This window comes from Strongylocentrotus purpuratus, unplaced genomic scaffold (assembly GCF_000002235.5).
Source record: "Strongylocentrotus purpuratus isolate Spur 01 unplaced genomic scaffold, Spur_5.0 spur5_scaffold_9, whole genome shotgun sequence".
In the NCBI taxonomy this organism is placed as follows: domain Eukaryota; kingdom Metazoa; phylum Echinodermata; class Echinoidea; order Camarodonta; family Strongylocentrotidae; genus Strongylocentrotus; species Strongylocentrotus purpuratus.
The window spans coordinates 33695416-33709221 of NW_022145615.1; the positions used below are offsets into that span (position 1 = coordinate 33695416).

At 36.6% G+C, this 13806-nt stretch overlaps 1 protein-coding gene across 5 annotated transcripts in view; it reads left to right on the forward strand.

Moving 5' to 3' along the window:
* Positions 1–13806, forward strand: part of LOC577006 (sodium/calcium exchanger 2) — an 84886-nt gene that overhangs the window by 28509 nt on the left and 42571 nt on the right. The window lies entirely within an intron of this gene.

Below are 13806 nucleotides of genomic sequence, written 5' to 3' on the forward strand. Positions count from 1 at the left end.
TAAGGAATTGTAAAAAATGATACTTTCATATCTAATGTAGATGTGTTGGGGAGCATTTTGTAGCTTTAACTAGCTGTTGATTATGTTCATGTTCTCTTGAAACACATGTTTGTTCTGAGTGTATGGAAAGTGGGCTGCTTTTGAGGTGTAATATGATATTCTAAGGGATGAATGAGAGAATATTTGTTAGCTTTTAATATTAAAAGCTCTTTCGTGCTGCTTTAATTGCTGTAAAAAAACCTGTTGAGATGGAAATGTGACTCTCAGTGTGAAATTGAATATAGGTATCTGGCTGAGGATGCTGACCACTGCATAGAATTTACATTGTACATATCACTTTACCACACAATGCCTGTACAGAGCCAAGAATCATGTAGGCGTGCAGTCTCATACTGAATGTCTCGTGGATAGTTATTTCAGCTTCTTGAAATGCAGTTACATCGCCAGAAACTCAAAATGAGCTTTTATTGACTGCTCCTTTTTATATCGTCTGCTGAGAGCCTAAAGATTGTTGACTCAGACACTTTTTCACAAAGTTAATGCCTCGCTTTCTTTTAATAAATGATGACATTAAATCTACCTTGAAAACATTTTTAAAAGATAAGCAAAGAAACCAAGATTGGGTATCACATGAATTTATAATAACCATGACCACCATCCTAGTTTTCATCTTTCAATATACCTATTTTTGGAAGCACTATTTGATTTATTCCTTCTGTTTTGTTTTGAGAAGACAAAATAAGCACGTCTAGGAAGGAGAATTCTCTAATGATTTGACGATGAAAGAGCACTCTGTTAAAGAAATCGATCCTCCCGAAGCATTGATTTGATTAGAGCAGCCAGACTATATAGGTTTGCTTAAAGAGAAGGTGGAGTTATGGTAAAGGTGGGAGAGAATTTGTGACCTTTTTCATTATTTTTATGCTAGTAAGGAAGAATATTGTAAAAGAAATTTCCCCTGAAAAGGATTTCTCTTCATATGCCCTCGTAGTCAAAATGTGACAAGAAATTCATGTAGCTGAAAGTTTGGGCCAAACTTTTATGCCATATGTGAGTGTAGTCCCTTATACACATTTCTGTGTTAGTGTATGTGCTGTTCATCAGGATTAAGTCAATTTCTTATGAATTTGATGATTCTGAAACCTCAAAGTATGCTCCAATTCTTAGGCTGCTTAATCAACCTTTCCACATTGCTTCCAGACATTTTTCTTTCACTATCTTATTGTATGCCCAGAATTCAACTTTATCTTTAAAGACAAGGACCAGTTATGGTCATGTGATTGCATTGTGAAAGAAAAGTTGTGGAATCGATCAAAAAAGATTGATCATCTAGCATATTACTATTGGTGTGTACTGCAAGGTTCTGGAATCATCAAAGTGATAAGAAATTTGGCCCAGTCTTGATAAAGTTACAAGCACCGTACACAGAAAAATTTATATGGGACTACCCCCACACGTGCGTTATATCTATCAAGTCCAAATAGATATAATAATTTACCACATATATCAATTAGTAGGCGGTTTCTCGGCAAAATTTGTATGATCACGTTTTAGTCAAAACATATTCTTTCACATGATTGGTAATAAGAGCTTCCATTTCATTTTTTGAGAGGGGACGTTTCCAAAACTAGTCTTTATCTTTAATGAAATTGAAGCTCCTGAAGCATTGATTTGATTAGAGTAGAAAGACAGACAATGGGTCTCTTTAACATTAATGTCAGGACATGGTGCTAACCTGCCTACAGAATTATGTCTCGTCTGCTTTGAGTATTCCCAAGATATCGTCAACAACCCTTTACATATATCGTCCTTGTTTTCACGAAGTGACGGTAGTGAGGAAAATCGTCACGCAAAGTGAATGCAATTTTTTTTCACTACCGTCACTTCGTGAAAACATCGACGATATGTATGCATGTTTTGCTGTCTGGCAAAGACAAATAGGCCTTAATTAGATGGATGAGATTTGCCAAGCCAAAGTCTGATTTAATGAGCTGTGTAACATTCTATTCTTGATATATGACATGATGAAGTAGGTGAAGTAAAACTGGTTACCAGTTGTGACTCCCATCCACTGGTTTAGAGTGAGTTTAGACATTGCAGGAGCTCCAGCATTATGAGGGGGGGGGGGGGGGGTCTACTCTATAAATAAACTTGGCCATTGTTTAGGAGGAGGGGGGGGGGGAGGAACCATCTTCTTTTCATGGTCCCATTTCCTCTCTCCTTTTCTTTCCTGTCTTTTATTCTCATTTTCTATTTCCTCCTTTTCATTGCCCCCTGTAGCTACGCCACTGGTTCTACCATTATCTTTGGCTTGAAATATTCATGGAACTAAGTGCCTTGCTGTTATCAAGTTCTTTTATTCATTTAGATCCATCCTTAAAGGAGAGTATTTTGCTTACATGGCTGCCAGTTTTCAAGAAAATGCATGATTTTATTTGTCTTGAAGTTGCATTGTGTACCACAGTCAAGCAATGAACATGCATGAACATGTAGATCCAAATTCATTAAAAAACCATTCTGTTAAGAGCCAGAAGTGCATTAACTCTGTGTTAAAGTATATGAATTAGCGTCCTTCTGGCTCCAAACAGACCATACATGTATGTACAGTGATGCATATTCTCTCTGATATGGCAGAATAAATTGTATTCAAATCAAATGACCTTTTCCCTTTCTAAAGGTAATTCGAAACTGATTTTGAGATAAAGACTTGCGGGGGTGGTTTTTCAGAGCTAAACACACACATTGTTAATGCTTCCTGCAAAGAAATATTTTACTGCATTTAGTAATATTGGTTGATGAACAAATGTAAATTGATATAAGCTGTGCATTAGAGAGATACGTGGCTAATGGCTGAAGGACATTGATTATTATGAGGACTCTGGGATATGACAAAGGCCATTACTATTGGTTATCCAATGTTTAGTCAAGTAATTGTGTAAACAAATAAGAAATTTCCAAAGCTCTTTTCTTTGATTCGTGACTGCTTAATGGCTTCACAATTTCATTTTGAAAGTGATTGTTTCTTAGCTTTATATTGAGCAAATGAAGACCTTACCATTTGGAATGTATGCTCGCTTTTATTGTAAATGATGTGATGTAGTATGATGACATAAACGCTTCACAATTTTGTATTTTAAAACACAGAGCTCAGTGAATGCACACGGACGCAAATCCTTTGTTGCAATTTATTTACACATACCAAAAATACTGGCGGGTTTACCTCACCATTTTTTAACAAGCCTTAAGTGCCCTTGTTGCATCTTACTGTCAACCCTTATTTGCCGTTCTAAGGAGCATTTACCCCTCTCACGTCAGTGCGACATTTGTGCTGTGTCACTACCTTTCAATTTGCAATTACGTTTTTACTTAATTTTGATTATATTTACCTCTTGGATTTGACATACCACATACCGGTACTCTCATTTTTTTTCATTAAAAGAATTATTTTGTAACTGCAATAGGTGTATCATATGAATTTCATTGTAGTTTACTATAGTAGTAGTTTAGATGTAGTTTAGATAGCGCCTATCTTCTGGCCATATTATTTGTTTATGTATGCTTTTTGTGGCAAGCTCCTATTTATAAAGGCCCGGTCACACAGCCTTTCGCGTCTGTATCGCGGGTAAAATTTCGCGATTTTTTTTTTGCCCGCGGTTGCCCGTGGTGGAAAATGTGCAAAATTGGCTTACCCGCGGTTTACCCGTGGTATGCCCGCGGAACAGACGCCGGCGACTGTTCCGCGTCCTTATCGCGGGTGAAGCGCGGCGGTACCGCGGCCTACCACGCTTACACGCGGTACACACGCTAATGCACGTGATAACAACGCGGTACAGACGCGGAACAAACGTGCTATGACCGTGCTCCACCCGCGATTACCCGCTAAAATTTCGCGTCCAATTCCGCGTGTAACCACGTCTTAACCGCGGCCGTAGCACGTCCTAGCACGTTCGTTCCGCGTCTGTACCGCGTCTTTACCGCGTGTGTACCGCGTGTGTACCACGTGTACCGCCCGCGATTACCCGCGGTCTAAATTTTTGGGCAGCCCAAAACTTTTTCGCGCGGCCAACCGCGTGTGAATTTCTAACCGCGTGTAACGACGGGTAAAGTACGGCTGTATCGCGTCTTTATCGCGACCTCAAAGCGTCCAACAGCGTCTGCTTCACGGGCAGAAATTTTTGGCCGTGATTCGGCCGCGATACGCCCGTGGAGGGCTGTGTGACCGGGCCTTAAGTTTCCAATTTTCCATGAACAAGTGAGAACAAAAAGAGAGAATGATGTGAAAGGGCGGGTGTTTCTGTATTGTTCAAATTAGGTCAGAAGCAATCAAATTTGGGTTAAAAGCAAATATCTTGTAGATGTAAAATCTTGCATCCATTTTTCGATTGCAAAGAATTTTCTGTGGGAAGATGCATACACTATGAAGTCCAGTCTGCAAAGAAACGCTCGGATCAGCTGGTCTATGGAGAGCTACCAATAAATATGGCCAAAATCTAATCATCAATTTCACAATCAAATTTAAGATAGCGGACATATATCCCTTGGCTTTCAAAATCGAGGCCAGGCCCCGTAAATGTAATTTTACATCTGGTTCTTAGAAATATACTTTAATATTTTGTAGAGAGTTCAGTTCCTGCATTTAAGCAGATGGTTTCGTGCAAGTTACAGAAAATTACAGAGTGACATTGGTGTAGTAGAACACAAGGTAGCAAATCAATTTATTTGAACAGATCTATTTCCTGGTTTATTCTTTGATTTGTAAGAGGAAATGGCCATTTGAAAGAAGCTCTCTTTTCCTAATTGAATAGAAGTGTCTGTAAACAAAACAAAGAATTACATGCATATCTCCATAACTCCATATTATTTGTTTCAATAGATATATAACATTTTGGATTCGATTCATAAATATCATTGAAATGTTTTTAAATTAAAATATCGTGAAGAATTATAAGAGCATAACAAAAGTATAATGTTAGAACTGTTTATAGCATCCACTAAAAAAATCTCCAAAAGCCTTAAAATCTGTCAAAATGGCACAAATTATGTTTGGATTAAAATATAATTTGAAACATAGTTAGTGCTCTTCTGGCTTTTTAAGAAACTGCAGAGCAAAATGCAGGTTTTAATAGATTCAGAACTAGAGACAATTCCCCCCAAAGTTGAAGTAAATCCACAAGAAATGGGTCACTCACATTGTACAGTAACATATGTGCTTCTTATAAATACGGGGCTTTGGTGAGCAAGATAAAGAAGGGAAAGGCTGCACATAAACAAAAGAAAAATGACTGAAGTTTATGGATTTTGCAGATTTCTTTTATTCTCCCAATATCAGGCATCAAATTGGCCCAAAATTGGTCATAATGGGAATAGTCTTTTGGTTCAGCCATTTTGTTGATGTGTACACTCATCCGTCCTCCTACTGTTTTGGACACTATGTTTCATTTTGGCATACATAAGAACTGGTTAAATAATTGATTTTGCAAAATTCTTTGCTGCAAGAAATAAATATTGGGGTATTATTATGAGGATAAGATTACAGTTTGATACAAAGTACTTTTAGGGACTGATGATGTGTGTAGGGTCTGAATATACTCAGACTAGTGATACTTTGGGATTCATATATGGTGAACTCTTCAGATTTTCAATAATGATTTTTATCACCAATATCTGCATCAACACTCCTAAAAATGGTTGCATCATTTTACTTAGAGTTTATCTTTGGCTTTTATAAAAAAGAAACATTAAAAAAAGGACCAGCAATCTACAGCTACTATTGCCTCTGCCCTTTCAGAAAATGCATGTCTGTTTGTTTATGTAGAGTTTTTTTAACTGGCTTTCACTATGAAGAAATATGTGGAAATTAAATTTTCATTATATTTTATTTACATAAAGAGATGTGTATGCGTTGCAGAAATATATATAATGGAACTCGAGTACGATAAAAAGAATAATTTTGTTATTGAAAATCAACGATGTAGGTCTCATACACAAATGCTGGTATGAATCACATCAACAAAAATAAATATATATTATGACATAATATAGTACACATCACAGATCTTTATATTATTGTGTAAAACACTGATCAGAAGATTACGCTGAAAGCCTTTGTATTGGGCAGCTACATGTACATTTTCTTCACCCCTCCCCCCCCCCCCCCCCCCCCCCCCCCCCCCTCGCTTTTCATTATTATACAGGTAAATTTGTTCTTTCTGCTCCAGTCTTTTGAATGGCGTTCTACGCCAACACGAGCGAATGATGCTATAGATTTGCAAATTTTGCCGTCATTTCTCATATTTTGTGATTAATGAGGCTCTGCGCTAGACAGGGAGAGGATCTAATGAAGTTTGGCTGATGCATACTTTGCCCTCGGCATACATATCTTTGTTAGACATTGGATTGCTTATTAACATTATTAACACAACGTTCCAGGTATTAATAGTGTTATGTCACTGCAGGCTATAGCAAAACCATGTCAAATTTCAGAGGGATTATTCCAGGTCAAATCTGTTAAATCATGATTAGTAAAAGTTTAAATTAATCATGATTATACATGTGGAAAGTGAAACAGCTCAAATCATGCAAAATAACTTTCCATCAATCTGACCATCTGATCATGAAAATATACAGAAAATATACTTCTTTCAGTTCAGACAAGACTGATTTAACAAGATTTAACAAGGGCATTTTCCTCTAATAGCTAACATGCCTTTTATAATATGGACATTGGATTCAAAAAGAAAATTTAACCCACTAGAAAATATCGACCCCATGACATCATTAAGCATTTTCAAAAGATCCTCTATTATGCTTGTTTTGGTCAGTAACTGAGAGTTCGCTCAGTTCGTCAGAAGAGAGTTAAACGGATGGAAGAAGGTGTTAGTATGCAGATTATTTCTTGCAAATGGCCAAGATGGTTGTGTGAAGGCATGGATAACTCAAGATTCATCAAGGAGAGATTGCTGTTACCTTGACCCGTATCTCGCATTCTGCATCCCAATTTTCTCCTTTCCTGCATCTTTATCCTGCATGAGAAGGCATCACTCTATGGATGTTATCCTTCGTCTACATCTACACTAGTTCTCGTTCGCATCATTAAACGTTTGCCACTTTACTGTGTTCATACAGACACCATCTTGTGTGATGTCAAAATGCTATGAATATGAATCAGTGTGAACATAACTCTCTTGTTTTGAGAGGGCCATGAAACCTGAAAGTTAGACTTTTACCACTCTAGGCAGTCTTTCCTCTTTAGGTTGTATTTCATTTGTCTGAATTTGGATTAGATTTCCTAGAGTTGAAACACTATCCAGCCATGTGCTTTTTTCTCATTATTTATCGAAGTTTTCATGTATACCTATGAAACTATATGCTTTATTCACAATCCTAAGAAAACGCCAAATATACAAATGCAGTCTATGAATCTTGCAAAATTCTTGATTACAGGAAATTCAGGAAGTTCAGTTTGCAGGTGGTCTTCCCTGGCAATTCTTTGTTGGTAGTGTGAATGCATTTTCCTTGCAGATTCAGTTTGTACTAAAAATCTAAACTAGTGATTTGATTTAGCTTTATAGAAATTGGAAAGGGTTGTGAAACACTGAATCTCATAAACGGCTATATTCAATAAACTACAAATCATCTGACCCATAATACAATTCAATAGTTATGTGTATATATGTTCAAAGTCAATGAAATCTATTCTTGATTGCGAATGAAGATGTTTCAGCAAACATTAGGTTTTAAGTGTGAATGGGGTTTGAGAGTCAGAATCTGGTTTCTTGATCACCAATCTCCAATCTGGAAGTGACCAGGAAATTAGAATTTTGCGATTGAACGTCTTGCTGAATGATCCCTTACTTGTACTTTTTGGCAAATGTTTGATGTTGCCAATGCAAGATTTAAAGCAAGTTATTGCTCAGACACAAATACATGGTTTCTCTTTATGCGTTTGAGAGTCATAACCTGAAAAATAATATGCAATTTAAAAAAAAAACTCTTCACAGACCCATCATCTCATTTTTAATAATGGTAACATGTATCTACCCTTGTTCCGAGAACTTCCGGCAGAAATTCTTTTAATGTGAATTATTAATATATGTTTGCAGTCTTGAGTAGAAGTTAGTATCTAGCACTGCACTTAAGAAAAAGTATCATATAGGAATAGCTACATGTACTTAGTGCTAGCCTATTTTTTAACAATAAAACTTTTCATTTTTTAAAGAAATGCATTCACACCGACTCTTCATGAATTGATTTAAATTTCACGTTATCAATTTTGTCATCACATTTAATTTCAAGATGATAAAAAATCCCACATCAAAAACATGTACTGCTTTGAAGTCTCAAGCAAATTTATTGTTCAGAAGTACTTGTATTATTCAAGGAACCAAACAATAACTGTTACATGATACTACATGTACATGTAATGTATTGTATACTTGTTGAACTCCCTGACAGTGAGTAGGCATATTTTTTTTTTTTTTACAAGGGACTGAATTATGTATACATCTATGTTCATGCAAGCATATTGTTAAAGAATGCAAGTCCCCTACTAGCCTATTGTCTTCCTGGAAATGAGCTTGTTAGTATGCCAGTGTGCATGCATTAGTGTAATTAAATAGGACTTTGCACAAATTTGCATCCTGCAAGTTCATAAAGCGAGCTTCAGTGAGTAACAATAGTAGTGGCATAAACTCCAGTTACCATGCCCATCATATTGATTAGCTTCAAAATTTGTTCTACTTACTTTTTATTATTCTCAAGGTATCAGTATTTAATTAGAATTTCCAATTTTCACAGAGTAGGGTTTATTGTACAGCACCATCTTTGTCTCAGCATGCCGACTTGCATATTACTGTAAGAGATTTTGAAAGGCGGCACTCATGACAAGATGGTAGGCATGGATAGCCATGCAAGAGGTTGTCAGACTCGACTGTAATCGAAAGATTAATTGTGGACGAGTGATTAGGCCTGCATGGAGCTTGGTTCACACTTCACTTAGTAAATGGCCTTAAGAAAAAGAATAAAAACCCCAAACTAACAAACCTGTGCTGCAAAATAAAATTATTATAACTATAGAGGTATTGCAGTGCAGTGGATATCTGATAATATTAGGCCAAATAAGAGTAAACTACATCACGTCTCATAGAATTTACATCTCCCTGGATCTATCACACAAGATATTCTAGTTTTTTCAGTGCGACAATAAATAAGAAGAGATTTGTTGAACTGTACAGACAGATAGATGGATGGATGATAAGAAGGAGAGGAATGTATAGACTGAGAGATAGACTGGTAAAACCCTAGATTCTAGGGTCCTTCTGGATCCTAGCACACTGAACCGTCATGTATTTCAGTGGGAATTTGTACATCAATAAACATTTATTGATTAGTAAAACTGTACTGAGAGAGATATGTGTAGACAATAAGAAGGAGAGAGATGTATGGGCAGAGAGACAGACAGGTTATGACTCCATCACACCGCCAAACTGACTACAATTGATTCTCAGCCATTTTGGTAATTTTATTCAGATTTGGCCTATAGTTGGTCTGATATCCATCTTTTAGATGTGACTAGGGTATGAAGAATGAAGCAGACAGATTCAAGAAAATAACCAGACAATTAACGGGTTAAAAAATAAAGAAGGAAAGGATAATGTGTATGAGATTATGTGGCATCAGCACATTAAGCAGGGACTCATAGGGAGGAAGTGCGGTTATACAGAAGGATTATTGGATGATTATTTGTAAATCTGTAACAGCATCATGTGTCTGTGGTAGATATAGAGAGAATTACAAAAAGGCATGAGAGAGGGAGAGGGAGAGAGAGAAAGAGAGAGAGGGAGACAAAGGGAGAGGCAGAGAAGAGAGAGAGAGAGAGAGGAATAGAGAGAGAGAAAGAAACAGACAGAGAGAGAGAGAGAGATAGAGGTGGGGGGGGGGGGGAGGGAGATAGAAAGATAATTGAAAGAGAAAACAAGCATTACCAACATACATACATGTACATCTACCGGAGGGAATGGGTTATAGGTAGAGTGAGGTAGAGAGAGAGAGAGAGAGAGAGATAGGGAATAGGAGATATTGATCTGATGATTTAAATTGGCTTGTGTAAGCTAGAGAGGAAATGTACCAGATCCGTCTTTGGAGTGTGCTACCAATCGCAGCCCATCTATCTTCCTTCATCAGTGAGCTTATACATGAATGTAGGTTTCCTCCAAATACTAGTCTGACGTCAGACTTTCAGACAATTTAATCTTGGTGTGTCTAAAACTCCATTTCAACCTCAAATTAATCACACTATTACACAGTTCACCCATCATCCTACTTTATTACAAAACCTAGATATGTATCCTGACATGTGATATATTTCCAATATATTGGCAAACAGAGGTGGTAGATTAGAATGGATGATGAAAGGAATAATCTGAAAGCTATAAAAGAGACTAGTTGTTGAGTTGCATTAGGTGTGAGTGATGTCTATTGAATCAAGCACAATTTATTGTCCCCATTGATTATACTGTAACAAGCATGTTCATATTCCTTAAGAACATGAAAACTAAAAACAATGATCAATTTGAACCTGATGTATCTCTTTGTAGTGTGTTCTAGTCTAAGCAAAATTACTGAAAAAGAGTCAGTTATTGTTACGAGTTACCGTAACTGTGAAAAACAAGGCTGCTGCTTGGCATATCTTATGGAGATGTGGACATAGAATTTCTTCCTCGTATTGACCTTCTATCCAAAGCACACAGATACTTTAAATATGTACATTTGTGCATGCGTGTAAGGGTAGCTAGAGAACACAAACCATGTTCACATTACCAGTAATCTTGAAATCCAATCTTCTGCTTCATCTTCAGAAGATATAGACATTCAGTGGCCTCTCATCATGTGAGCATGCAAAGTTGAGTTTGTGGAATAATGTGGATTACTTTCAAATACAAATCTTGTTCTTATTGCCTTAACAGTTTGATGTTTTAATACCAATTTGTCACTTGGTTTATCTTATGAAGATGTAAACACACTTCCCAACTGACGTTGTTTTACATCGAAATTTTAATGATGCTTCAATCAACTGTGTGCAACAAACATGCATTCAAAGCTTGCTAAGTAACAGAAACACAGCTTTTACTGTCAGTGAGATAATTGATAAACACAGTTGTCACCTTGTTTATCTTCAGAAGATGTAGACACATTTTTCAATTCTCATACCGTAGATATATATTTATATCTTTTATCTGAAACCCTTGAACACCTTAACCTGTTGACTACTGAACTCTCTTATTCTCATAGGTTTGATACAGGTGCCACCAGGTTCCAGGAGGGAATGGGTTTAGGTAGTTACCAAACATAGAGCCTGTTCACACTGACACAATCATTAAGAATGTTCAAGTTGGTTGGTCTTGCTAAGATGTAGTCACTCCGCTACCAATTGATATTGATTTAATCTGAAGCATGTAGATGCAGTAAATTAGTGCAACATGCCAGCACGTAAGATTCTTAAACAAAGACCTTGTCTGGTTTTATATTTACGTGATGTAGACACATAGTTCCCCACCCATTCCTTGGAATGTATTTTGCATCTGAAGCACGAGTATAACTTTAGTATTTGGGAGATATTTATATATGTTATGCTACTTGACAGTTTTTTTTCTTACATTACAAAATGTTGACAAATGTTTAAATCCTTGAAAATGTTTAAATTCTTGCCTTGTTGATCAATTGAAGATGTAGACATAAAGCACCCAAATCAGAAATTCTTTGACTCTGTCAAAATTGTTTAGTGTAAACAGCCTCATGGCTCTCTGCAGACGTTATATGTGCAACATACCAAGTTTGTTAAAGGGTACATGTAAATTATTCAAAGAGAACCTGATCTTAGTGCCACTAGCTTCTGAGTTTTAAGAAAAAATGTTGTCGGGGAAACTTGAGAAGATGTAGACATACGGTTCTCCATCTCAAACTCCCTGAGTCCCAAGTGTAATTGTATTTACCGGAAGTGCACATACCGAGTTACATGTTCAATATGCATACATGTGAAGCTACTAGTATTTTGATACTGAGCAATGAGCCTGTTTTACTCCCCCCCCCCCCCCCCCCAAAAAAAAAAAAAAAAAAAAAAAAAAAAAACAACAACAAAACATTGAAATGTAACATTGTTGCATGGGTAATCACTTGAAGACTTCTACTCTTACAACTTGAACATGGCAGGAATTAATTCCTTGAAATGCTAGAGAGCTGTAATGGCAGCTAGGCTAAAGCCAGGGTAATAATTAATTGTGCGCCTTGGAATAGAATTGTCTAGATAGACGGTGCTATATAAATGCCTATTATTATTATTATTATTATACATTTTAAAAAGTATGAAGCATGCTCCTCTCCTCCAGCATTTCTAACATGTATGCATTAAAGTTGGTTAACATACACAAAGCCTGTTGAAACCGCCTGTAAACATGAAAATGTAAAGTTTTTGCACGACTTGTAAAATGTAGACATTGTGTTCTCTTTCTATAACTTCAAAAGCCTACACTATAAAATCTGAAATCTAATACCCTTGAAGTAGTTTCCATGCTTATGCATTCCAGATTACTTCATGAATTCACGTCTGCTATCATTGCTACTAAATCTTAAAATATTTCACTCCTTCATGGCTAATCTGGTGTAGATGTAGACATAGTTTTCATTTGATAACTGACATAGATTTCTATTTATGTCTGAAGCATCTTCATACCACAACCGTTTCCAAATTGTATGCATTTAAGGTAACAAGATTACTTTCTGAATATCAAACCTGCTCACACTCTGACTAAATGTTACACTGGTAAACTGTTGCATGTCTGATCTACTTCAAATATAGACATACAGTTCTCTACGTTCATCTTAACTTGTTATGTAAATCAGGCTGCCCATACTATTGATTTTACCAGAGCCCCCGAGTAGATCCCCATGAAGTATATTGATCACTGTCAAGCAGAGTTGCCTCTATCATGGTATTTAGGATGGCAACTATTCATAGCTATGATAAAAGCTTCTCAAATGAAAGGATTTCTCTCTTGTTGATTCGAGTGTAAGTCTGAGATAAAATATCCCAGACTACACTGACTTAACACACAGAGGAATGGAAAGGGCAGTATTTGAGAGCTTTAAAAAAATAATTCACTTTCTGAAGTCCAGCTAGAATTTGGATAACATTTCCCAGACTATACTCACTTTAAACTAAAACAGGGGAATGAACATATTTTTGAGCTTTAAACAAATACTTCACTTTTTAAAGGTAAAGACCAGTATTGGAAATGCCCCAAAATTTACAAATTTTGCTGGGAAACCGCCTACTAATTGATATATTTGGTAAATAAGTTTATCTATTGGGATGTGAGAGATAAAAACGTACGTGTGGGTAGTCCCATATACATCTGTGTACAGTGCTTGTAACTTTATGAAGACTTGGCCAAATTTCTTATCATTTTGATGATTCCAGAACCTTGCAGTACATCTATGCTAGATGATCAACCTTTTCTGATCGATTTCACAACGTTTCTTTCACAATACAATCGCATGACCATAACTGGTCTTTATCTTGAACGTCCAGTTTTAGTTTGTGTGGAACAACACACATTCAACATAAACAGGAAAGGAAAATGTAAATTTCAGGGCATCAGTAAGCAGACATTTCAGAGCATAAAGGCCTCCTGTAAGAAGAACATACCCATGAAAAAGAGGGATTGCTAATCAGTCTGGATATGCAATGCATAACATGCATGCCATGCACCTGTCTCTTTCCGGGGGTTCCTCTTTCCAATTTAAAGTACA